Below are 7,278 nucleotides of genomic sequence, written 5' to 3' on the forward strand. Positions count from 1 at the left end.
ATAGTAATTGTTATTTTCTTTTCAACGGATTATGCCTTTAAATCATGTAGTAAACATCATGAGAATCAGTAAATGGGGAAGATGAAGAACACACACACACACACACCCACACAGGAGAGATGAGGTGGAAGCCAGACGGCTGCCGCTCAATATGACATCTCCAGATTGAGATTAGCCCCTTTTCACTCCCAGAATGCCCCAAGGCTGTGTTTGACACTGTGTGTGTGGGAACATGAAAGGAGTCAGAGCRCTCTCCTGCTTAGCCCTCCATCATGACCTTTCAGCCCAGCCAGCCCTGCTCCTCATTCAATCCCCTATTGATTCCTTCCTGGTATTTCAGAGATCTTGATTTGAGGTACAGAGGAACACTTTCTTGAAAGGTGAACTACTGTATATTTCCTTCGTGAATTCCATCTCCTTATAAATGTAAAGATCCACTAGGGAATAATGTGTATGTTGCATAATGAAGTATTGTATGCAATTTCCTGTAAAAATATATAATTTCATCAATGTTATCATGGTACCCAGTGTTACACATCCTCATCAAATAACTTTCCTGAAGGATACAGAGCAGGCCAGAGGATAGCACTTATTGGATGGTATTGCTGATCTCCTTCCAGGCTGTTTCAAAATGAATGAAGGCAGGCTGGTATAACATGGAGTGAATAACCATCCCCCTCCTAGTGTCTGGGTCAGAGTCACGACTCATTCATAATTTTAATGAAAGATTGCCTTGCAGAGTTTTTCAAGCTCCTCTATGGATGAGCCCTCCCTTCCTCTCTGGGGAAATCATGTCTCCTTCATGGGCATGATCTGATGGGACCTGTGTGTGTGTGTGTGTGCGTGCGTGCATGCGTGTGAATGTACAGTATGTCTTAGTGTGTGTGCAGAGGCAAGACAGGGTTTTCCATGCATACTGAAACCACTCTCCCTTCACACACTCGCAAGCACACACACGCACAGACACACAGCTCCCAAGGGGGGATTTTTGGGAGTGTCCTTGCTTGTCATTGATGGTGTGCCCTACGATGGTGGGCTCAGACACAGGAGGGGATGTTATGTGTGCTGAAAGGGTCATCTTACTTTACCAGCGCCAGAGCAGAGCACGACAGATCCCCCGTCCCTAGCATCTCCCCTCGGCTCAACCAATCACAGCCAAGGACTCTGTGATGTAGCGCCCCTCTCATGTTGTTCTGTTGAGAGATGAGATTCAGTTTCAGCTGTGCTTAACATAATTGCAAAAGGACGTTTCTCTAATTGATCAATTAGCCTTTTAAACTTCTATCACGCTAACACCAACGTGCCATTGGAACCACAGGTGTGTGGTTGCTTGATAATTAATAAGGCCTATGTAGCTATTTCCATAAAAAATTGCCATTTCCAGCCACAATAGTCATTTACAACATTAACAATGTCATACCACTGTATTTCTGATCAATTTGATGTTATTTTATGGACAAAAAATGTCACTTTCTTTCAAAAACAAGGACATTTCTAAGTGACCCCAAACTTTTGACGGTAGTGTAGATATTTTTTAATTACTCCCAGTCACAGTATAAACGGTATTTTGCACAAACCTACATCCCAGGTTAAGATGACTGTAAAGCCCAACTTTCTAATCTGAATGTCCCTCCTAATGGCTTTTAGTTAAATTCCCTTGGTTTCCAGTAGACATTTCCCCTAACCATCCATCCCTGTCCTTCTGTGGGAATCAAATAATGTTCATAGAAAAATAAATTCGCTTTGAGAAATTCTTGTAATTATTTGTCAGTAGTTGGTCCATGGAGGAATGTGTGTCACGTTGAACACCTTTACCCATTATGTCTGGGTTTTGAACCCCGCGTGACCTCTCTCTGTTGTGTCTTTTCTGTGAAAAAACAGGTTTAATTCTGTTGAGCGAGCTTTGCCAGGCAAAACAGATGAATGTGAAAGGCCGATGGGTTTGAGCCAACAGCATGCAGAGCATTACTAATCAAGACAGGGCGATGATGGGAATATTTAAAGGTCTATTGAATATTCATAGATCACAACAATATTCTTAATTTTAAGAGGCATCGATCACAGTCCTCATTTGAAGTCATTTCAGCTTTTACATCCACATCAGGCGTGTTCCTGGAGACATCATATGGGAATCTGGAAGAACGAATACTTCAATAGCAAACGTTGAATTCGCTTGATTTCGTCTCTTTAATTACGTTGCAATTAATGAATCTATTGTTAGTCCGTGTTTTGCTTGTTTTGTTTTGCGTGCGTATCCAAGGAACATCATAGGCTGAGTCACCTCTGGTGCCGACTGAATAAGGAAGTGTCGACGTGGAGAGGAAAAACTAGATTAGATTATGCATTACATTTTACAGACAGAAATTGGTTCAGTGATCCTCTTTGACAGGCCGTGTTGCTACTCTGCCTGTGGTCCAATTTCCTCTTACTTCCTTCACCTGATGGGAAGCTGCTGCCTCTCACAGAGAAGACCTCAGATGTGTATTGGACACTGCGCTCTCATTTCCATGCAAGATGCATTTGGGGGGCCTCGTTTTCATAATTCTCGTCCTCCGCCATGTCGCCCGCTCGCTCCCTCGCTTCCCTCGCCAGCATCATCTGGGGAGGTCTTGGCCTTGTCATCCAGCCGTGACACCATGCACGAGCTGACAGGCCGCCCACGTCGGCCCCGCCGTCTATGCTGTATGTGCGGGGGAGGGGGTGCTTTATGTCCCCCCAGCACCGTCCTGATCCACCTACACCCCTAACCCCCCCATCTCCCATCTCGCCCACCTTGGGTTAAGATTCGGGGGTGACATGGGCGCCTGCCGTGTCAATCTATCCATCAGGCGACAGAGTGCTGTCGACCGGACCAGGAATGCCACAGATCTTGAAACAGACGGAGTGAGAGACGCAACCGTCCCTGGTCCCGTGCAGCAGGCCAAGCAGCGCTTCTTCCCTCCTGGATGACCTCTCACTTCTCCCCACGCCACGCCAGAGGGGGAACAAAGACACAACAGAAGCTGACTTCTGATCAGCAACACCGCCAGGTGGAAATGACTAACACCTCTTGATGCATGTGGGTTTATGTGTCTTGCACACCCTGCCGGACCATGATAATGATCATGAACTGTTAACTCTGGATGAGGGGATTGATGTCATTATTATCAATAGGAGGAATTGATTAGTAGCCCCGGTGGAGTGGATGTTCTTGTCAATAATGCTTATATTGAGATGTTGAAAGGTGCTTCTAAGGCTGTCTTGGTACGGCAAACCTAAATCGCTCATTATAGCATAACCATAAGCTAAATCGTACTTCTCTCAAAACATCACCACTTTTTCTGGAGCGTGATGCACATAAAGAACTCATGGCCGAGAAAGGATTACATCTTTTAAACAAAAATTACTGCGACATTTTGAGTTGTCAAATTTGTTAATGAGTCGTTAATGAACCCCCTCAACTCAGGACTGACGAGCGTGATTTTTGTGGTTTTTCACTCTTTGAGTGATGAAATGAAGACTGTGACAGTTTTATTCGGGTTGTGTATATTTTCTCCATAGGCAGAAAGACTTCAGCGTGTCGCGGACGGATTGGCTGTTTGATGACTGCAATGCCAGAAACAGGCATGCAACACTTTCATTTCCCACCACGTCGGCCAAACGTAATGTCGTGCAGATGGTGAAGGGGGATAATTACTTTTTCTTAGTCCTGTAATTATTTTTTCCCACCACATGAGTTAATATTGTCACTTGATTTTCCGGTTTTTTTTTCTCCTGTCAGGGGCCATTAAATATTGAGAGACCATGTGACTCAGATGTGGAATCACAACTAGGGTGTAATGACATTACGCTCAATCCCCTGTGCTAAACCTCATATTGCCCCCCCCCCCCCCCAACAGGCCAGCCAGGGCCTGTTGTGAGCGTAGTGGGTTGAGCTGTTGGCTGGGGCTTGGCCAGGCTGCCGCGCTGGGCCAGGGCTATGTGTGATGGCACAGCAGGGAGGTACAGCTGGGGTTCCCACTGTGTGGAGCGCACAGCCAGGCCATCTCCTGCTGACGGTGGATTTCAGCCCCAGAACCACTGAGCTGCCGTATGCCTCCAAATGGGATGGGTCCGCCCCCTCTACAATCAGCACAATGAGTCTATACGCCAGAGCCAAAAAATATTTAGTAGGGCAATTCCACGTTAACAGGAAACACCAGAGACTCGATCATCACGTTAAAATGCATGTGCAAACTAAACCAATGATTGCTAAGGTTTAAACAAACCATACAACTTCTATGCCACAATAACTTACTTGTAACAATTGCTACAGATTTTTTCTTACAAAAATTACATTTTACTTGAAGGACACAGTGGGCAGATGCATACATTTTGTAAGAGAATGACGGCACAAACAGCACAAATCATTTTCGTTCAATAAATGTGTTTTGTCAAATTTTGTATATTGTTTAAAAGTAGGTCCTTGTGCTGTTAATTGTGTAGGATTGTTTAACTTTGCAATCATTGTTTTTGTTTGATTATAAAAAGGTGAAACAATCCTGAGTCTTGTGCACTGTGTTACTGTGGAATTGTCCAATACAACCAGTTCTTGTAACCCAGTTTGAGATAAGGATTTGAACTGGCTGCAAAGTTCCAAGGCAATGACATGTAAGTATGGAATATCTGTTCTTCTACTAATGTGCTCTGTGTAACTGTTTGGTGTGTTGGTAGCAGGATGGACCTTGGGGAGTGTGAGGTGGGATAGCTCAGCAAGGCGAGCTTTGGTGACTCACCTATTAGAGAGAAGCTTTGGAACTTCGAAGGACGTGGTTGCTAAAATCGTATGTCCTCGAACGGGTGTCTTGAGGATATTTGGACATTGGGCAATTACTGGATGTAATTGGGCTTGCATATGGAAAATGTTTCATAAGCCTTTTGTGAATGAATTAGATCAGGCGGAAGCTTGATTCCTATTAAATTCATACATCAGTTGATGTGCATTAGAAAATCTAGTAGCTAGTGAGTCATGTGCCTGTTCTCAGTTAAATGACCTTCTATGTATAAGATATAGATTGAAAGCAAAGGAAAAAAATTGACATTTTGTCATGGAGGTGGGGTTCAATTTTCTGGCTAAAATGGCGACTGATCTTTACCATTCTGAAGCACTAGCTTTTGTCATCATGCTATTTATAAGCTTGCTGACCAGGCAGCTGTTAGTGCTACACACAAAGTTAGTTAGAGAGGATTTCCATTGGTACTCCCCATCCCAGAGTTCACAGAGACTGTTTACTAAGAGTGTACTGTAGGCATTTGTGATGACTATCTGTATTGAGGTAAGCAGTTGTTCAGAGGACACCACCAGGCTTCTTAACGGTTCTAACTGCAGAGAGGACGCACACTGTATCTACATGTATACTGTATGTAACATACTTGTTGGCAGGGGCAATGTCAAAGTAAATCCTAAATGGTCAGCTTACGTTATTTATACATGAGATATAGCTAATGACGCCCATTCACCCATTCGGCTAGTTCTGTTCAGAAATACTACTTGGTTTGAATGAAGAAAGCATGGCAAAGTTAATAGAAGTGAATGATTTTACTCCTAGCTGTTCATAGTGATTGCGTTATTTTCTTTCCTCTCCTCCTGGATGACTCCACTCTCCCCCACGCCCGCCAGAGGGGGGACACAAAGACACAGACATAAGCTTCTTCTGATCAGCACACCGCCAGGTGGAAATGACTAACACCTCTTGATGCATGTTGTTTATGTGTCTGCACACCCTGCCGGAACCATTGAATAATGATCAATGAACTGTTACTCTGTGATTGAGCGAATGATGTCATTATAATCAATATGAATTGATAGAGCACCGGTGGAGTGGTTGTTCTTGTCAATTGCTAAATTGAGATGTTGAAAGGATTCTTCTAAGGTTGTCTGGCAACGGAAACCTAAATCCCATTTATGAGCATAACCATAGGCAAAATGTACTTTCTCTCAAACATCACCACTTTTCTGGAGCGGTGATGACGTAAGATCTCATGGCGAGAAAGAGTGAGAATTTTCAAATTATACTGGAAACATTTGAGTTGTCCAAATTGGTTTAAAGAATCGTGTTGAACCCCATCCATTCAGGACTGACGAGGTGATTTTGTGGTTCTCACTCTGAGGTGAAGAAATTACGACTTGGCTTGTCATGTAGTGCACATCATGAGAATCACCACACACACACACCACACACACACACACACCACACACACACACACACACACACACACACACACACACACACCACACACACACACACACACACACACACACCACACACACACACACACACACACACACACACCACACACACACACACACACACACACCAACACACAGGAGAGGAGGTGGAAGGCAGACGGCTGCCACTCAATATGACATCTCCAGATTGAGATTAGCCCCTTTTCACTCCCAGAATGCCCCAAGGCTGTGTTTGACACTGTGTGTGTGGGAACATGAAAGGAGTCAGAGCACTCTCTGCTTAGCCCTCCATCATGACCTTTCAGCCCAGCCAGCCCTGCTCCTCATTCAATCCCCTATTGATTCCTTCCTGGTATTTCAGAGATCTTATTTGAGGTACAGAGGAACACTTTCTTGAAAGGTGAACTACTGTATATTTCCTTCGTGAATTCCATCTCCTTATAAATGTAAAGATCCACTAGGGAATAATGTGTATGTTTGCATAATGAAGTATTGTATGCAATTTCCTGTAAAAATATATAATTTCATCAATGTTATCATGGTACCAGTGTTACACATCCTCATCAAATAACTTTCCTGAAGGATACAGAGCAGGCCAGAGGATGCACTTATTGGATGGTATTGCTGATCTCCTTCCAGGCTGTTTCAAATGAATAAGGCAGGCTGGTATAACATGGAGTGAATAACCATCCCCCTCCTAGTGTCTGGGTCAGAGTCACGACTCATTCATAATTTTAATGAAAGATGCCTTGCAGTGTTTGTTGAGCTCCTCTATTGATGAGCTCTCCCTCCCTCTCTGGGGAAATCATGTTTCCTTCATGGGCATGATCTGATGGGACCTCTGTGTGTGTGTGTGTGTGTGTGTGTGTGTGTGTGTGTGTGTGTGTGTGTGTGTGTGTGTGTGTGTGTGTGTGTGTGTGTGTGTGTGTGTGTGTGTGTGGTGTGTGTGTGTGTGTGTGTGTGTGTGTGTGTGTGTGTGTGTGTTGTGTGTGTGTGCTGTGTGTGGTGTGTGTGTTGTGGTGTGTGTGTGATGTACAGTATGTCTTTAATGTGTGTGTGGAGAGTGCAAG

Source organism: Salvelinus sp. IW2-2015, linkage group LG24, assembly GCF_002910315.2.
Source record: "Salvelinus sp. IW2-2015 linkage group LG24, ASM291031v2, whole genome shotgun sequence".
Classification (NCBI taxonomy): domain Eukaryota; kingdom Metazoa; phylum Chordata; class Actinopteri; order Salmoniformes; family Salmonidae; genus Salvelinus; species Salvelinus sp. IW2-2015.